Source organism: Etheostoma spectabile, chromosome 22 (assembly GCF_008692095.1).
Source record: "Etheostoma spectabile isolate EspeVRDwgs_2016 chromosome 22, UIUC_Espe_1.0, whole genome shotgun sequence".
NCBI lineage: Eukaryota > Metazoa > Chordata > Actinopteri > Perciformes > Percidae > Etheostoma > Etheostoma spectabile.
Genome location: NC_045754.1, coordinates 18,385,609 through 18,405,286, shown reverse-complemented (window position 1 = coordinate 18,405,286; position 19,678 = coordinate 18,385,609). Strand labels below are relative to the sequence as shown.

Sequence of the window (19,678 nt, the reverse complement as noted above, 5' to 3'; positions counted from 1 at the left end):
AAATAATATGTTTTTTTCTTATTATTTTTAACATATAAGCCTTTTCTGATCTGACCCCCTTTCGGCAAGATGATATAAACATCAAACGTTACGGAAATAAAGCTGCCATGGTAACATGACACTGTTGGTAGGAAACAGGAAGCTACAGCTGCCTCATTAGCTCCCAGTGGTGCAGTCTAATGCATTGTAGTGGTTATACTGTACTGTGTATCATAGTGGGGGGGTCTGGGTGTCCTCTCCCAGGGACGTTTTGCGCATCAACAACTTAATTTCCTTTGTTCGGATACACTTTTATGCACCAATTTGCGGTGGATATACCTTTATTTATCCTATGTAAAGAAAGTAAAACAATCAAAATTATAATGGAAAGTATGTTGTGTGTCATTGGGCATTTTTAAGTGGGTGTATGGAAATCCTGGAGCTTTCTTAGTGGTTATACTGCGTATACCTGTAGTCTGCGTGTTACGTAGACTACACCACTGTTTGCTCCCCACAGGTAATCGTCACTTGGACGTAGACATGCAGTAGGCCATTTGCTAAAACCACTACATTTTCTCTCATTTTCTTCAAGTAGAAGTGAAGAGGGGTTGTCACGTTAACACTTCCTTAAAAAAAACATTATTGGTCATATGAACATTTCATATGTATATTACACAGCCAACATTAAATCACCTTTTCATACAGTCCATCCTGCAGCTCTTTGAGCAGATAACTAACTCTAGCTCTATAGCTTCTTCCTCAGGATGACACGCCCAGACAGCCAGAGAGAAATCCAGTATATCCATCAGAGAGACAGAAACCAATGTCTGCGCCTAATAAACACCTTAATGAAATGGCATCTTCTTAGATCTGTGGTCGGTAGTGTGGCCAAATCAAACCCTTCTCTGTCATTTAAAAAAACTAAAAAACAACATAACCATGGCATTGTGCTCTGAAGACCTATTTTTTCTTGGCTTGAAAATGTTACCCGAGCATTTCCATTATTTGATCCAAATCTACCAGAGAAACAGTCCCAACACAAAATCATTTTGAGGTTGACACATCACTTTGTAAGAACATAAAAGTGTGGACTAAGGTAACATAGTTGGACACAGCAACACAAAGCAATCCAACATGTACAGATCTCCCCAAATGAAAAACGGGAAAATAGGCTAATAACACCAAATTTCACATACACATTCAGGGAACACAATCCTGATTACCAAATTGTCCTCCTTGGTCTAATCACAGGCTTGATATGACAAACGAACAATAGTAGCAAGCAACTGTTTGCTGCTAGAAGATAATATTGCCATACTTTTATATTCAGTCTTGGTAATGTGTAGATTTCATACGGTTTAGCTATGTATCTTCAAAACTTTAATTTCTTGCTCAGTCTCAGGTATTGATACTAATGTTTATTCTCAGAAAGAGCTATTATATTATTTAGATAAGTGAAGGTTATCTCCCATTTTCTGGGGTCAGAGGACCTGGTGCTGAAGATTAAACGTGGTTTCTTTGCAAACACAAAAAAGAAAACCTCTACCTGACAGACATTTTTATTAAAAAGGGCTTGTTTTTTTATCTTTCATCGTACTGTATAGGGGCAGATGTTATTGCCAATGAAAAAATGTATACTAGCTGTTAGATCAGGTCTATTATATTACAAATCTCATATTGAATTCAGAAAAAAACATCTCCTTCCCCCCCCTTTTTTTTCTCCAGTCTCTCACTGGAACTCAAGATTGGCTGCTGCAGAGCCTCATTTCAGTTGAAATGGTATCACTCTAATCTCTGTGGTGGATTTCCTTTTGTCGAGCCTCAATTCTTTCTGTCAGAGGTGGAATATAACCTCCCATCCCATCGCCAGGTCTCTCTTCCAGTTTAAAGGCAGCTGCTTTTGCCAGGGGGGAAAACCTCATGAGGAAAGTTCTCTTCTAAACACCCATTCGCTGCTCATTTATTTCTTCTCTGTTCGGGTTGTTATCGTCCGGCTCTCTATTTCTCTCACTTGTTAACAGTTGGAGGAGTCAGGACATTAATCAAACCCAGTGTTCCAGTGGCTGAGTGTTGGGATTTGCTCCAGACTGGGTGATGGTGGACATTGAGCCCTGTGGCTCTGTGCTCAGGCATTGCTGGTGATGCTGGCATTTGGGGGGAGGCTTTTAGAAAAACATGGTTGTTAAGAGTGTTGGAAGAGTTTAAAGTTTCTGGGGAAGTTCTGTATTTTCAATGTTTGCTATGGACTGCACATTGCCTCTGTCTTTGCTGCTCCGTGCAAGTGCCGCCTTACATCATACAGACAAAATGATGGGTCCTTTAAGAATAGTGGAGGACATTCGCCCTCCTCTTGAGACGTTTTTCCCCCTTCTCTCCTCACAATGCATTATCTAGTGACAGAGGCGTCCCAGGCCCAGCTCTCTCGGTCGTGATGGATGGTCCTCGGCGCTCCACAGTGGCCACAGTGATTGGCTAGTGCTCTAAATTGCTTTAGTGGGAATCTCATTGCCCCACAATCCCCCACAGATACGACCAGGCTACAGCTTCCTTTGCAATCCCCTACTGCTGCTGAAATTGAAACTGAACTAGCTCGCCTTTTTCCTCAGGACTGACATTTGACCATTTTAAGTTCTTTCTGAGGAAAAGTACAGCAAAGGCAAGAAGAACATGTAAGAAAAAACAGTCAAAAGGACAGCGGAGACAAACACAGAAGAAATGTAAGGCCTTCGCTTGCTGTTATCGTAGAGGGAAAAAGGCACTTTAACTCAGAATGAAGTTTATCACCTTTCTCTTTTCAACCCCTACCCACTTAACCCAATATCTAGACACTAGAGAACTTGTTGTAACTTAAAATAATGTTTTCAAAATCGTTTCAGTGGTTCATCAACTCGTAACAGGGCACTTCTGCATTCGCTATGCGGCTCTCTACCGGCTGTAACCGCACTATGCAGTCAGATGACATGGGACGCTCCAGGCTGCAGCCATACCTGTCACAATAGGGTAGCAGATCTGTAGTTCCAATGAGACATAACGGGATAATTCCGCTTCCAACCTGTAGGGAGACCGAAGCGGGAAAAGTTACACAGTTTTGCTTTAACTAGGCTTAACTGGGCTCTGTCTCTGACCAACAGCAGCGCTCTTTCTCACTCAGTAACCTGGGTATGGTGGACACATGAACGGAGAAGAATGGGAAGAATGATGGGGGTAACTACCTCCATTACAGTAGGTGGCGCTCTGCCAACGTACAACTGGTCAGAATCACAGTCTACGTTTAGAATAAGGCAAATTCTTCCAGTGACCATTGCCAGTGTTGCATCAAAGCATGTTGGTTACAATTAGCCTGTTAAAACCAGACATGTTCTGACATGTTACATAATAAGCATTTAAACACAAAAGTTTGAAAAAAAACTTTTATCTATATGGACAGGCTGTATATCGCTTGATTGGTAAAATTCTCTGCAAGTCAATCATTCAGTTCATTTTACTGAAATTATAAGCACCAAAGCATTATTTATGATCTTAGTGCTCGTGTTATTGAAAAAAAAGGTTAGGAGACAAAATGATGACGCTTCTCTAAACTGTCTTAATGCTCAATCCCCATCCATTCCTGTCTTATTTATATTCCTCTAGTCCGTAAGTGTCTACAGATCAAAAGTATAAAAATTGTTTACAAAAGAATTAATCTAGGTTATGAATATCCTGTAGAGTCCATGCTAATTGTCTGCTAACTGTCGGCTGACGTCATTAGCCGATCTCGTTTTCAATCACACTAATCAAGTACATTTCCATTAAATAGGAGAATGTAGATTTCAAATAAAGCATCATACATGCATTTTGGCCTGGCAGTTCTTCTGTTATAAGCTTTTCCTTTTGGGAATGGGAAATAGACACAAACCAAGCAAAAGAGGTGAATTTTAACAGGTTAGCAAGGTAGCTAACCAAGTTTAATTTTAGCAAGCTGCAGCACGGGGCTGCTCGTTCCCTCCACTTTTTTGCCACAACACAGCGTAGACAGCCCTGATCATAGACATCTGTTTAGCCATCTCTTGGTGTCCACTGCTGTCTTAGCGAGAACTGAAGCAGCTGGACTGTACAGTGCCACTGCTGATTTGATCAAAGCTGTTTAGTTGTATCTTTACCCATAGCGCTGACAGATTTTTTCCGGGTCCATAACCACTGCAGCGGAGTGGTTAGGGGCAGTTATAACCTACGGAGCGCAGAAGCTTAACCCGATCTTACTCTAGTTAAGGTGTAGACATGCAGGAATACCCTGGTTACTAAAGGAGTTTTCTAGGTCTTCAAACTGGAGTATGAGAACTCAGATTTTAACGGGGGTATTGCCTCAACCCGAACACAACTGTTTTTTATAACTGCATGAAAACACACTGATGCTCATATTGTGAAAGCTACACAGCAAGATTTAGGAATTATTTCACCTGAAACTAATCTGATTCAACACCTCGACACCCAGCGTGTTGTCCCAGAAAGCCTTGGATGTGATGACGCAGGAGGAGCAGGATGTGTGGAGATGGAATTAGCATCAGTGTGATTATTATTGATGACGGAGGACTGTAATCTTTTCCAAAACTGAAAGGGCACCAACACACATCTATACCTCTAGACAGTCAGATTAGCCTCAGTTATACAGCAAGCTTTTGTATCCAGGGAGTCTGCTAAGACGCGTTCGACAGTTCTGATCTTTCTCTTCAAGGCACATGGTGCACGTTTCTTGCGGTTGCCAACTTGTATGCCAACCAGGGGACAATTGTGAGCTTTCTTTGTGTTTTATTTTATTTTATATTAGTATGTAATCAGCTTTGAGGAGAAAAAAAGATTGGTGTGTAGGGGGGGCAGACACTGCTGAGTGTCATTGTGAAAAAAAGTCAAAAGCCCACTTAAATAATCAGTTTCAGCACAGAAAAGTTTGCACACTAAATGCACACTAACGCCGCCTACATGATCCGTTATAAAACCACTGGTCATTCCATTGTTTTCCCATGGGGAGTGCGGTGCCACCCAACTAGGCACAGCGCTACCCTCAGAAAATCTGGCAGTGGCTGCCACTCATACCTTAAGCATCAAAGAAATACCAACAATTTTAGCACATCATCTTTGGAGTAACATTCTGCAGCTACAGTAGCAAAAAGTTTTCAAAGTCTCAAAAGAAAGGAAAAAAGAAGAATCCACAGAGGATGATTGAAACTTAAAGCTGAAACAGACTTCAGACGAAGAAAGGGAGCGCAAGATGAAGAGAAATGACAAAATAAAAAGTGGATGGACTGTGTCAGCATCTGCTGTGTAGGAGTTCTCTTTTTGTGTCTCTGCCTCTTTACTACCATGTACTTCCTGAGTGACACACTCTCTCGAGTGCAGCATCGACAGAAGCTGTACAGCCTTTTACTCAGCACCACACTGCCACAGCACATGGCTTACCCCCTATGTCAGTTTGTCTGTCTCTCGCTTTAGCTCTCTCTATCTCCCATTTATACCTGGTCATACACACACACACACACACACACACACACACACACACACACACACACACACACCACAAATTAATCTGCCATTCTGCTTACATTTGTCCCTTTTCTGACTGTTCAGCTTCTAGCTCTGTGTGTGTGTGTGTGTGTGTGTGTGTGTTGTTGTGTCTGTCTGTGTGTGCATGCATCAAGGAGCTCAAATCCCCCCCCCCCCAAGAATAATTCAAGTCCTTCCTGTACTTGCAATGATAAACTTTTCCACCAGTTAATTACAAATGTATTGGTGGATTAGAGGGGGAAATTATCACTGGAAAAAATATGATGAGTGTCACTAAATGTTATATGAAAATAGCAGTTGAAGCCTGGATTAATTAGATTCATTTTTTACTGTTAAAGCAGGGTGAAGACCAAGCACTCCTCGCGGCCTACCCTTGAGGTTTAAAGAAATACATAGCTTTACTATTTTAGGGTTTTATTTATCCTCTGATCTGTGTAGTACTCAGTGAAATATTTTCAAAAGAATTGCCTTAGAAATACAAAAACCAAAAGGAATCACTATTAATGTGAATCCACCATTGCTTTTGAAGTAGCAAAATGATGCTGCTTGAAATACAACAAGACTAAGATCCTACAGCCATGATAGCAGCTATGTGAGGCTGTGCTTATGGATAGTGGTGCATTTAGCTAAATGCTAACATGCTCACAACCTGTTTACATGTTGATGTTTGTGTACCATGTTCACCACTTAATTTAGCATAAGCTATTAGCATGCTAACATCTGCTAATTAGCACTTAAAGCAAAGATGTGATTGTTGTATATGGACCCCAGGTAGAGTAGCTGCTACATTGTTAGCAGCTAATGGGTATCTGAACTGAAGAATAAAGGTATAAAGAAATGAAGGAATAATCCAGCTGGGTTATTTGGTTATAAACTAAAGTATTAGACATTGCCCTGATTTGACCTGATGATGGCAGTAGAAGGAAAGTTAAAGGACCACAATAGTTATTACAATTCATCCTGGAAAAAAAAAATGTTTTAACACTTTAGCTTACGGCCAGATGTCTTCAAAATAAGGTTGCTAACTTGGCGTCTTTCTCGCTAGAACAACATTTCAGACCATCTTAGCAACTTAATTTCTAAATAGTGACTAGCAGCAAATTTAGCAACTTCAGACCATCAGGAGAAAAGCGAGATATAAAATTGTATGTTATTTCCATTAATGCGGCGCAAAGTAATCAGAGTTCACAGCTTTTCTGCCAACAGCACGGGGTCTCTCACCCTCTCCCATTCGGCCGTGAGCAGTAGTCAGCTGCCGAAACAGCCACTCGATACGTGATGACGTCACCACTATGGGAATGAGCATATGACGTCATCTGGCAATTTCTGAGACCTGCTATTTTCTTAAAGTGATCAATGCACACACAAACACACAAGTATTAACTTCAGGCCACAGCGAAAGCTCTGTGTGGAGCCTCCGCAAAACTATAAATCACGCTTTAGGCTTTTGGAGTTAGTGCTAGCTACTTTCAATGGAAAAGAGTTAGCAACACTGCTTCAAAATAATGTCGACATAAGCCTTAGCTGTTCATTGTGTTTTGAGCTAACTAGCAAATATTAGCATGCTAACTCTAAACTAAGATGGCAAACATGATATCTGCTGAACATCACCATATTAGCATTGTCATCGTGAGCATGTTAGCATGACTTCGCATTCCACGGCAACAGCTTTTACAAGTTTTACCTGGAACTCCCAAACCGCAAGTGAGTCTGTTACCCCCAATTTCCACCGGTTGCAGAACGGCTGCGGATCGGCTCCGTGCTCCGCCGTCCGTCAATACCCACCAGGGCTGGATAAAGTTAACTGACATTGTTACAGCGGAACGCTACACAATGTCAGTTACCTTTAACAAGCCCAGTTCTGTGTTAAAATAGCAACATCAGAAACAAACAGACTTTACATGCTGGCTGTCTGGGAGTTCAAGGTGCACGCATAGAAAAAAATACTGTATACTAGCTGTGTGGTCAAGTCTTCTGAGCAGCGGACTGGCATTTTCTCCAGGTTACATGTGAATCAGGCTCTCCTTGCCCCCTCCTTTCAAACCCCTCACGAGTGACAGGATTTAAATTTAAAACTGAAAAAAATTGAGAAAGAAAACACTGGACTATGAAAAATCTGAAGATTTTTCTGTTTGTCCCATGAAACCCTTTTCCACATTTGCAAGTTGTTGTTTGCTTATCCATAGTTTTGGTACTGCAGACCCACAAAAAACCCCACATGTGGTCCCTCTAAGACTTCAGAAGAAAAGGGAAACCCCTCCTCAATCCCAGGAATATTGTTAAACCAGATTCAAACAGCACAGCTCAGCATATTGCTGCTGACTTTGGCTCCAGTACAAGTGACACACTGAGCTCATCCAGTCTCTTATGAGGTGCATTAACCATAAACTAATGATTACGTTATGCTTACAAATGCAATAGCGGCATAACTAGGAAATCAAATGCAGATACCACAGGCTGCTTATTCCCCATTGGGTTCAGTGTGACTATATGTAAGGATTGATTTAGCATGCACGGTCTTTGAACTTGTCTAGCATTTCACCTTTGAAATAAGCTGGAAGCTATAAGGCAGAGCTCAGCAAACGCCATGCATGACCCGCTCGGAGGACAGAGGACCTCGGTGTTGAAGGATTCATCATCGACGAGCCACGCTCGGATGAACAGGTGGGTAGGCTGCAGGGTGGAAGAAAGAGCTCGCCACTGGCTTTTTAAATGTTGCTCTGAAACGACAGTACCAAAGTCTCATTTTGGATCCGTTTTGTTCAAATGTGTTTTGGGCTTTCTAAAACTCTTGCTTAGCTAACTTTGTAATGTGTAAAGTGTTTTTCCACTGCACATCAAATTATTGAGTAAATGGATGGTTTTTTGTACTTTACATCTAAATTGATGCTTTGTACAATATCTGCACATGACAACAACATTTTGCTTAAAGCTATAGTTTTTTTAAAGTGGGGTTGTACCAGGGCTGTCAACAAAGAAAACAGACATTTGAATATGAAAATGTATATTCAAATATTGTGAGAGAAAAACACAGCATACCCACAGCTGTCTGCCTCACGCATTCTCTTGTGGGCCGCTGCCGTTATGGTTGCAGAAGGAGGACCCAAATGCGGAGCAGGTGAGAGCTTAAAATAAGCTTTATTAACACAAAACAAAGTCCAGTGAACCAGGGATCCAACAGAAAGCACAAAATGTTCTAAAATCCAAAAACTTGCAAAAGATCCAGGGAGAGCGAGGCACAGAAACTGGGGAAAAAGGCAGGGAAAACATCCAGGGGAACAGGAAAAATACGGGGACCACTGCGACAAGGTGACATACAGACGGGTGGACGAACTAGAATGATCTGACAAGAGACAAAGGGGAGCACGGGTTAAATACAAGAGGTAACGAGGTAATGGGGAACAGGTGAGACGTCAGGTGAATTTACATTAGGGCGGGGCAGGACAATCAGACAGGAACCAAGCAAAGCTAGACAAGACTAGACAAGACAGGAAACCATACTACCAAAACAAAACAGGAAGCAGAACAAACAGACACCTACCGGGGAACGAGAGACAGAACCAACAACACAAGACTGGGGAGAAAACTAAAACACGAACACAGGGAAGGCCAAATGGGAAAAATAACCCCAAACAAAACCCCCAGACCACAACAGCTGCTGCATGAAACCTTGAGCTTCCTGTCTGATTAAGCCCAGCCGGTCAGGAAGAGGAGCGGGTGTGCGTGTTGATGACGCTCCTTTTGTGTGGCTGCCGCTATCAGAAGTAAACAAACAACAAAGGCGAAGAACAAGACGGCAAGGAAAATGTCTAAACCGGAAGTATAATGGGATTTGTGAATTTTGGTCGGTAAGAGCTTACGCCAATATCGCCAGAGATTCATGGAACGGCTAGAAACTTGTTTTTTTATGAGCAAATTATGAAACGGCTACGTGACCGCGCGTAATCATATCATGTCCTACCTCCTGCACGCTCCAGACAAAAAAGGTCTAACTTAATATGTTTTAGATTATATAAGACATCATTTTAACAATTCATGTTGTAATTTGTTTGTTGAAATAAATATACCTAAAGTAGTTGTGCCTCCCGTTCTTTTGGTTTTTGCGCACAAATAGATATACAAATATATTCAAAATGCATTTAGAACAAATATTCAAATGTGATTTTGGGCCAGTTTTGTCAGCCCTAGGTTGTATGGGGTACTTATCAATAGTCAGTGTGTACATATCATAAATGAAGTGTGTAAAAAACACAGTATTTTTTGGCAATATTGCCCAGCCTCAGTTAAAGTTAGGAAAAGATCATGGTTATGACAAATACAGGGTACACTACTTCCTATGTTGTAACCGAACGTTTGCATTGGACACAAATGGTGATCCAGCATTACGGCCCAAATTCCTCTCGATACTGGGCTGCGGAGGTCCTAACTTTTCTGTGTTGTACAATCCCATTTCGAAATAAAAAAACACTTGATACTGTTTTGGTAAATGTTATATAAATCATCTTATCTTATTGGTTTTGTTCAGACATTTTCAGTCTCCAAACTCTGGGAAGGACTTGAATGGAGCTTGCAGAAGAGGCGTGACAGGAAGTGATTCATTTATACAGTAGATGCGCTGTTTGTCCTGTCAAATTGCTGCTTGCAGCTATGTTTTGTTTTTTTCTTTGGTGTGGTAACTGTTTGAGATTCTGACATCTCCGTCTTCAGTGTTGACAGCATTGTAATTCTGCATCAGTCCCTCTCTAAACAACATGAGTCATGCCAATGGCTGACTACAGAATGCCATGTCAACATGTGGGAGGTTTCAACTTGCATACAAAAAAGGAACTTGAAAAGCAGGTGTCATGGTAACTCAACGGAGACAGGTTGCATTCATTATGGTGGTTTGCATAAGATGCCCAAATGGAGGGCGTAACTTTGGGCTCAACAATGGGTGGGTTGAGATCTGCACTTATGAACAAAATTGAAAATGTGAGCATCAAACGCTTCATTTTCCGCATTCTGGTGAATGTTTCTGTATCAATTTGTGGTGCAAGTGGGTTTTTTATGTAAAGGAAATTTTGTACGTTTTTTTTGTTGAGGGGAGGGAGGGTGCACTGGCCAGTTTTGATTATTGGGGGGGGTGTAACCCCACATGCCCCCTGTAAATTACGCCTATGTGTTCACTTTTTTTCAGGAAAATAAAAGAATGAATGCGAACATTGGCACAAATATTCTTTAAAGTCCTTATAGGCTGAACCAGTGACTGTGAAATGAATGGACAGAGCAGATGTGACGTCACCCACTGGTTTGTGGAGATCTGCTGTGAGACATCAGGTTTGCCCTTACGGGCGCAGCCATCCTGGTTGCGGATGTGACGATTTTAGATGAGAGGGAGGAGGGAGGGAGGAGCCCTTACACTCTACATTACGTTACACACTTTCACTGGCAATCACATCACAGCCACGCCCTAACACACCCCCTGCTTTATTGCTGATTTAAAAATCAATGAGACCATTATTCAAAAAATTAACATTCTGTGTTGCAGGAGACTTAAAACTAGCGATGGAGACCATAAACTCTTCATGAAGATGTTTCCTGAGGTAATAAATCAAGTGAGAAGTGGGTCACTTTCTCATTGACTTATACAGAAACCGCTGGAATTCAGACAGAATGTAGGTTTAAGGCACATCAGCATTTGCAGCACTTAGCCCAACCGGATGCGTTGTCCATTCATTTTACAGTCAATGGGCAGAACATGGCAACACAAATGGAATCAAATGAGAAAGTGAAGCAGTGGCATGTTTAAACACAGTATTTTGGGCAAAAGCTGTTTTTGTCAGGTAGTAAATTAAAAAGATTTGTCTCATGTCTAGTGCTGCAACTAACTATTTTCTGTTGTTGTTGTTGATTAATCTGTTGATCCTTTTCTCGATTAATCAATTACTTGGTCTATAAAATGTTAAAAAATGTGGATCAGTGTTTTCCAAAGCCCAAGATGACATCCTCAAATGTCTTGTTTTGTCCACAACTCACAAAATATTCAGTTTACTGTCACAGAGGAGAGAAGAAACTAGAAGATATTCACATTTAGGAAACTGGAATCAGAGAATTTTAACTTTTCTTTCTTAAAATATACTCAAACCAATCATCAAAATAGTAGTTGACAAGTAATAGATTCATCTTTGCAGCTCTTCTTATGCCTGAAAGATGTGATGCTAAAACTTTCCCTTTTCTATTCGCATTTACAATGAGATGAGAGGACAGTGGAAAAAAAAGACGTGGCTTCTTTGTTACATTGTGAATACATCTTCAGGGTGGACAAACTGTAATCATACAGAAGAGTAAATGAAAAAGCGTACACAATAACATCTCCCGCTGTCTCTCTCAGACTTGCGCACATAAACACACAACAAACACACAACGTCTACAGTCTCCTAGCCGGCCGGCATTGAGGAGGTTTCTGTGATTGATGTCTCTGACCTATTCTGCGAGCAGGCAGCCACATCGGCAACCTAATTACCCTATCATCATCACTGCTCTATGTGGTGGAGCAAAACACACACACACACACACACACACACACACACACACACACACACACACACACACAGAGAAGGACATTTACAAACAAAATCACAGCAACTGCAAGTTACTGGTGACTTTTTCCAGCAAAGTTGAAAGTACATGTTGCAGGTTGCAAAATGAGCAAATTAAATTCAGACATCTGACCTCAGAAAACCTCCTGCTGAACAGAAATCACTGTTATCCCTAGGAGCATTTCACTGAACTGGAGAAAAGACTGTTTTCTGGCAGACAACGGGTGTGCCATCCATTTCCTGTTTGGATTACTGTACATGCCTTCATTTTCTCCACTGTGGGAGTTTTACAGAAACAGCGAACGCAACATTTCTCGTTATCTTGGTCTCTTTCTTTGTACCATCTCTGTGTACTTTACTGTTGTCTAGTGGTTGGGTGTGCTCTGGTTGGATTCCCTGAAAAGCCGTCAGCAGAAGTGTCCTTTTGCAAGACACTTATATCCCGTCTAATTCTTAGCGTCTATAAAACGCCTGTTAGTCTCTTATTAGGTGTCGCTTTAAGAGAGACATGAGAAGACAGACAGCTAGGCCAACAGACGGGTAAGTCGTTTAGACAGAAAGACAGATGGTTACAACTCTTATTCTGCTGTTTGTTTTCACAACCACTGTACAGTCAAAGAAAACTTTGATGTTATTGCTTTGGACTGCACCATTCCCCGCCACAGCTCTCTATCACACCGAAGACACAAAAAACACATACGATCACCATCTATTATTCATTCTATTCGCCAAAGCAATTTGAATACATCAAGCAAGCAGGCGGTTCTGTCTGTGTGTCTATTAGGTTTAGCTGTAGGGAGGCAGGAGACAAAACAAACAGGGAGAGTTGGACGTTTGAGTGCACACACTAATATGTATGCAAGTACAAACACACACACACACGTGCGTACCATTATGCCACGCTAAATCGCATTTTCTATAAGATGATTTAATATAAATGACAGGAGAGCTGTCTAACTGCCCCAAAGCAAACCCATCTGCCTCGGTTTCTTTTAATTATTCAGTCTCCATCCATCCATCTATAATTCCCTCTCTCTTCGCGTTCTCCACGTAGACCCGGCCAAATTAAGCACATTTCGAAACCCCTTTCCATGTGATAAGAGCAGAAAGAGGAGGAGGTGGACAAAAAAATGAGAGGAAAGGAGGATAGAGGAAGGGAGGAGCAGAGGGGGGACGAAGTAGTAAAAGAACGAAGAGGAAGGGTGGGAGGTAAATGGGAGTGGAATGACAAGAGGTGAGAAGCACTACAGGCAATTCCACCACCTGCATAAAGCTCTCAGCTGTTTTCTCTGTAACAACTTTCCTTTACTGAAGCAGCAATAACGCAGACTGATCTCATGAAATGGCGTACGTATTGTTGGGTACTTTCTGTCGACAGATTTCGGTGCGTCCTTTTTTCCCTCCCTCCACAGTGGCGATGTTTTTGAGTAATGTTGGGTACTTTGGGAGCTACCCACAAGTTCGTAACCAAGACTCTTTCCAGTAATCAACAGAAGACAGGAAACACGACAAGTTTTGACTTGCTGCAAGGAAAGCTGTTGAGTGTCACCTCTGACAATCTCCAGACCAACCCTAACATTCTCCTTCAGTGCAGCCTTTTTATAGCATGAGTGAAGCAAGTTTACACAATGTATGCACAGAAACGTGTGCGACCTATGGCCGCCCACCACGCAAGGCAACAGCATGACATTTGAGTTCAAAAGGACATACACACATACAATACAGAGGTGAGTAGATTCAATCAATTCAACCAAGAGGGCATAGACACTCCCACAGTAGGACGTAAGTAAATAAGGAAGCCTGCTGTTAAGCCAGCAACATTCAAAGTCTGTGTGAGACGACACATATACAATGACAGGCAAAGTTCACAAATGAAAACACAATTAGATCTGTAACATAAAAGCAGTATAAACCTTGAGCTTGTTTAGCAAAGTAAAATCTTTAACAGTATGACACGCCCATTCGTATGCCATTACGGGCGTGTTATCAAGACGCATACTGGCTTTTTAGCATGTTTATCAACACCGTTTGGCTTTCAATTTCTTACATTACCTTACATTATGGTTTCTGTCCGAGTAGTACATTACAATAGTACTGTATTGAGGAATCACGTTTGAGCCGGCTTTGGTTCTAACAGTCCCTTAACAGAGGTGGAAAGCATTGGCTGACGTGCAATATCGGCATCCTTCGGCTATCGTCTGAAGATGATTTAGCTTTATTTACTATCTGCATTCGTATGCAGATATTTGTTTAAAGAGGTGTTGTCTCTCAACTCCCAAAGCATCTCAAATTGGTGATCGGACCCGGCGTACTTAAGAAGAAGTCTTGGCTTGCTGATTCAGAACTCTGCTGCTCGGGTCCTCACTAAGACCAAGAACTGGATCCCATCACTCCAGGTCTGAAGTCCTTACACTGGCTTCCTGTGCCTCAAAGAATTGATTTCAAAGTACTTTTGCTGGTTTATAAATCCCTTAACGGTTTAGGGTCAAAATACTTTCTGATCTGCTACATTATGACCCCCCCAGACCTCTCAGGTCATCTGGGACAGGTCTAATTTCTGTCCCCAGAGTCAGAACCAAACAGGGGGAAGCAGCATTCAGTTTCTATGCTCCTCATATCTGGAATAAACTCCCAGAAACCTGTAGATCCGCTGCTACTCTCAGTTCTTTAAATCAAGGCTGAAGACCTTCCTTTTTGATGTTGCCTTTCTTTAAATGACTGCTCATTTCTTTAATGTTTAATTTCTTATGCTGCACTGTAACTTTTATTCTTGTGTTTTATGTGTCTCAATGTTCTTATTTTTAACTGTTTATTCACATGTTTTATCTGTTTTAACTGATTAACTGATTTTGTGTAAAGCACTTTGAATTGCCCTGTTGGTGAAATGTGCTATACAAAAAAGCTGCCTTGCCTTGGCCTGGATTTCCGCTGGCTACACGGAAATATTGGCCATTGCCTCCCACCTATGCACACAGTAGCGGTTCTGCAACCAAACTCTTGGATGGGGCTTAAATACTTTTTCTGGAGTTGCCCAAGACGGGTGGGTGTGGTTAGGGAGACGGACATATGGCCTACCTAGCTTTGTTGGCTGTTAACCACTTTTGTTCTTTACCTTTTGCATATTCATGCTGTGCTTTCCAACAGTAGGGGATGGCATGTCCTTGTCCAAACACTAGGTGAAATACATTTATTTGCTAAAGAACATTATAATGTGTGATGGGTGAGGTGAATTGGGTGACTAGACAGGACGTTCAGTATTTAAAAATCAGATGAGAGGCAGGCAGGGATGTGACTTGAGGTTTATAAGACTGGGTCTGAAGCTTTTATTAAAGAGATGTGTTTTCAACTCCTTGAGGTAACGATTGAGCTAGGAAGGTCATTTCTCCATTGGGGAGTCAATGTTCTATAAGCTATGATTACATTTGCTGATTAAATAATGGGCTGTGGGTCTTTGGAAACCACTGAGCTAAATCTGCAACACATTTAGCCTATATTTAATGACAGCCACATGATCCATTGTTCAGATTGAACTGCTCATATAACCGTATCGCAGTTGAACACAAGGACAAAAAAAATCCGTATTGGGTCTTTCTCTGTCTCATCCAAAGCAGACGTCATTGCATCTTAGTGTAATGTTCTTGTGCCAAATGGCCCTATAAATGGGTTTATTGCTCTTTTATGCTGTTATCCATATTGGCATATCTGCCAATATGACATCGGTGTGCCACTTGGAATTGTGATCAAACTAAAATGTTTTAAGAACCTTTGAATAAACCACTGGGTAGGGTACAAAAGGTCAATAAAAAAGAGCCAATTCAACCAAGTGCTAACTTGAAAGCTGCAATAATTCAACATTGACCTAACACTGCTGAGCTTTTTGTTCAGGTTTTACAGTACTGAAACGCTGTTACGTTTATTTCACTGCACTTTAAACAGGTTTACGACTGTCGCGTGTTGAGTAAAGCAGCCATTATGGCGGCTGCTTTTAGTGCCAAGACAAGAGGGTCGCTTTATGGTCACAACACTGAATAGTTTTGCATGTGGTAGAGAAAAGGCTGTGAAATACAAAAGGGAATTATAGATAGAGAAAGTCTGCTTAGGTTCAAACAACTTCTTTGTTTTTTTATGCTCTAAATTGTGTGATTTAATTGGGCGGAATATAAACTGAGAGCCGTGATATGAATGTGGAGCGTCTTTCTGTCTTGATTTCAGACAGAGGTAGACAAAAGGACACTTCTATCCAGCGCCCATTCATTCTGCTGGCTGATATGACAACTGTCCCTGTACTGGGCTGTAGAGCTAATTTCTCCTGTGATGAGGAAAAATATGATAAGAAGTGATAAGAAAATACCCTGTTTGGATGCTGAGCTTACATACTGTACATAGACAAAAAAAGACAGGAAAGTCTAATGTTTTATTGTTCATATTATTAAAATAGTGTGCTAGAAAATCTAGCCAATGACGATAGACTTTGGCCAGTCACAGGTCATTTCAAGAGAGAGAGAGTTCCTATTGGCTGATCTTCAAATGTAGATGATGCGCTTTTGGTAAATATTCTGCTAACCATAGTGAATGGCTCTGGGCTGCAGCAAATTCAAACATAAACGTGACAGATGAGTCGGTAGATTAGCATTCTGCTAACTGTAGCCAAAGGCTCACAGCTGTGGCTAAAGCAAGTTGTTAAATGTTCAATGGCTGATTTGGGGAACGGTTTACTAAATGGTCATTTTGGGGCCAAATGGGAACTTGAAGCCTTGGCATGTTATCAGGGTGACTCTGCCTTATATACCAGCCACAGTGAGGGGTGGATTGTAAAGAAAGAGTGCTGTCGCGTTACGTTACTGCTAAAGAATCCCAACCATTTCCGGATTTTGCTGCTCATAATAAAAACATTCAAATACCCAAATAATGGAAGACTTTTATTGTGAAGAACTTATGGGAGATGAAACCACCGGGGCTTTGACCACGCATATTTCCATCAACTACACACTTCTGTAGAGTGGTTTTCAGCGCTAGTCCGTGACAACATGTAGTTGAGCTGAGGTACAGACAAAAGGAAAATTATCGGTAAAAATAAATGTGGCGACGTATCCCCGGTGTTAAGACTGGGACCCCCGCGGAGTCAGCGGTAGTTGTTAAAGGGTAAAGTAAAGAGAGGGTACTTTTGAAACAAGTGGCGTATTGATGACGAAGGGAAAACGAGGGAATAGTTAGCCTACCTTCCTGAAGACCAGGCCATGCACTGGACTTACTGTCAAACCTACGCGTCGTCACAAAGTGCAAACAATTCGTATTAGCATATCTATATGAATATGGACGGGGAAGACGGGACCCCAGGAGCAGAGTGTGTACACATGTATGGTACCCAGCAGATAAATCCTACTGACTCTAGTGATCCCCTGATATTCCCTCTAGCGCCACCATGAGGTTGACATTTCAGATAATTTGATGATACTAGGATGTTTATCTTTGTATCCCTCTACAATGAAGAATCTGTTCTTCATCCACACCTGTGTATCTTTTATTAAGTATGCTATAATAATGCTGTTTTGTCTTGAGAAATCTGTTGAGGTGTGAAAATGTTTGGTAACCATGGTGGCTGTAGATTCATCATCAACTGTGAAGATGGTAAAAGAAACCTTCCCTTTAAAAAAAAACCTTCTTTACCTAAGCACAATGTATCATTGCTGGTACTTCCTTAAAACCTTGGAGCTAAAATATGTATTAATAATAAAAAATAATGTATTGAAGCAATTCAAATTATAATTTCTTTTAGAAATTGGAATTCCGGAAACTGGCTGGTAAAAAATACAAGTGGCTGGTAAATTTTGGCATGTACCAGCCACTGGTGGGCAACAAAGTTAACTTCTAACCCTGCATGTTATCGTTGTGCAGTGCCTGACCACCTCATGGTTAAATACACATGGACAAAATTTCAATGCATGTCATGATGACTTTTTTTCCCCAAGCACCAAAAAAAATCAATACCCTTCTCGCTTATTGATGAATAGTATCTTCCTGTGGGAAAAAATATGACCTCCTGAGACATGCCGGAGCTCGGCTGCAAATGAAAATACTTCTATTAGATTGACTGTGAAAGACATTTTAGAAAACCAGGTTCGATTTATGAATCAATTTGTCATTATCAAAGACTGTCAAAGCAGAACTGACAACGCTCAGTGGATTTTCATTTGTCATCTCAGGATCGTCTCTGCGTTGATACAAGCCATTCTTTCTTCCTCACATTCACAAAATTGTCTTCCCATTGTCAGACCGGATAATCTCTTGTACCTTGTCGTCGATTAATGATTGGGAAAGAAGTCTGCCGCACGAACTATTCGAAAGAAAGAAATCCCTTTCCCCCAGGTTTCTTAAAGTGCCAACGGTTGATAGATGGGGAATAATGACCGAATATGTCAGGAGTATATGTCGTTACTGGATGTGTTATGTGGTTTTAACAAGACAACTGTTTTATGACAGTAAAAGTAGAAGTGCAATATCAGAAATGAGTTTTTTTGCTTGTGTGTATTTCTCCTCTGAGACAAAGACTCATTTGTTTTTCACTGAGAGATGGCTTTTATCTTGGTGAAGGCTGGATTATTAACTGCCTGGAGAAGAATAACAAACGCTGAATGGGAATGGGCGGAATTCAAACTTGAAATGATTGTTTGATGCGTTCAATGATGGCCGTGCCATAAAATCCTTTAATGTCATCATTCATTCAGAAAGTAGCTGCATTATGACTCACTCCATGCCCGTCTCTTATCCTCCCTGTTGCTTGACAGTATTTGCCAAACTTTGAATTTCATGTGTTTCTAAATAGTTAAGTTAGCGGCCCGGACTCAGCAGAAGAGTTCGACCAATGGAATGATGGAACAATCCAAACATCCTCTTCCTTTTAATGATGTCTTTTCGGCTTGAGAGAATTACACCATTTGAAAAATGATCTGTTTACAGAGTGAAAAAGAAGGTCATGTCACATGTTTGTTCTGTCATTTTCAGGGAACTGGCTCAGCTTAGTGCATGGATAAGTTTGGGCTCTCCTGGTGAAGCTAACATGGCAATCATCCAGTGTGTTCTGACCACAGACAAATATACCACTCTGGATAAAAATCTGTAAACTTTCCTCCAAATCTCTTTCTGGTTCACAACATCCAACTGGTCGCCGGGCAATTTCATATTTTTTGAAGATACAAAGAAACTCACAACATTGCGGCTAAAACTGTATTTGGGTACAACTATTGGTGACTGCAAAGTAAAGGGATCCAACTGTTTGACTGTTCATCAGTCACCATGTCATTGACATTTCTGTCATGTCTGAACTCTTCACTGTATGTTGGTATCTAGCCTTGTGCTCCTATTGTGCATAACTGGCCAATTGTCTTTTTGAAGTATAGCTTCAAGCCTTTTTCCCTTGAACCATGCCTTGGAAATTTTGACCCTGAAAGCAAAAATGTAACAGCTGCTGCAACATTAAACATTAAACAGCCAAATGATGTTGACGGATATGTACAGGAATAGGTTACAGTTTTATACAAAACTTGATATCCCATTCACCAATGCCATTAATTGTCACCAGACAT

At 41.1% G+C, this 19,678-nt stretch overlaps 1 long non-coding RNA gene across 1 annotated transcript; it reads right to left on the bottom strand.

Moving 5' to 3' along the window:
- Positions 1 to 359: 359 nt before the first annotated feature.
- LOC116672093 (uncharacterized) lies at positions 360 to 19,035 on the bottom strand. The gene is made up of 4 exons (XR_004327463.1): positions 19,026 to 19,035; positions 10,757 to 10,762; positions 3,559 to 3,561; positions 360 to 486 (listed from the first exon to the last, which is right to left on the bottom strand). It is a non-coding gene; the product is annotated as an uncharacterized LOC116672093 (long non-coding RNA).
- Between the last annotated feature and the right edge of the window lie 643 nt (positions 19,036 to 19,678).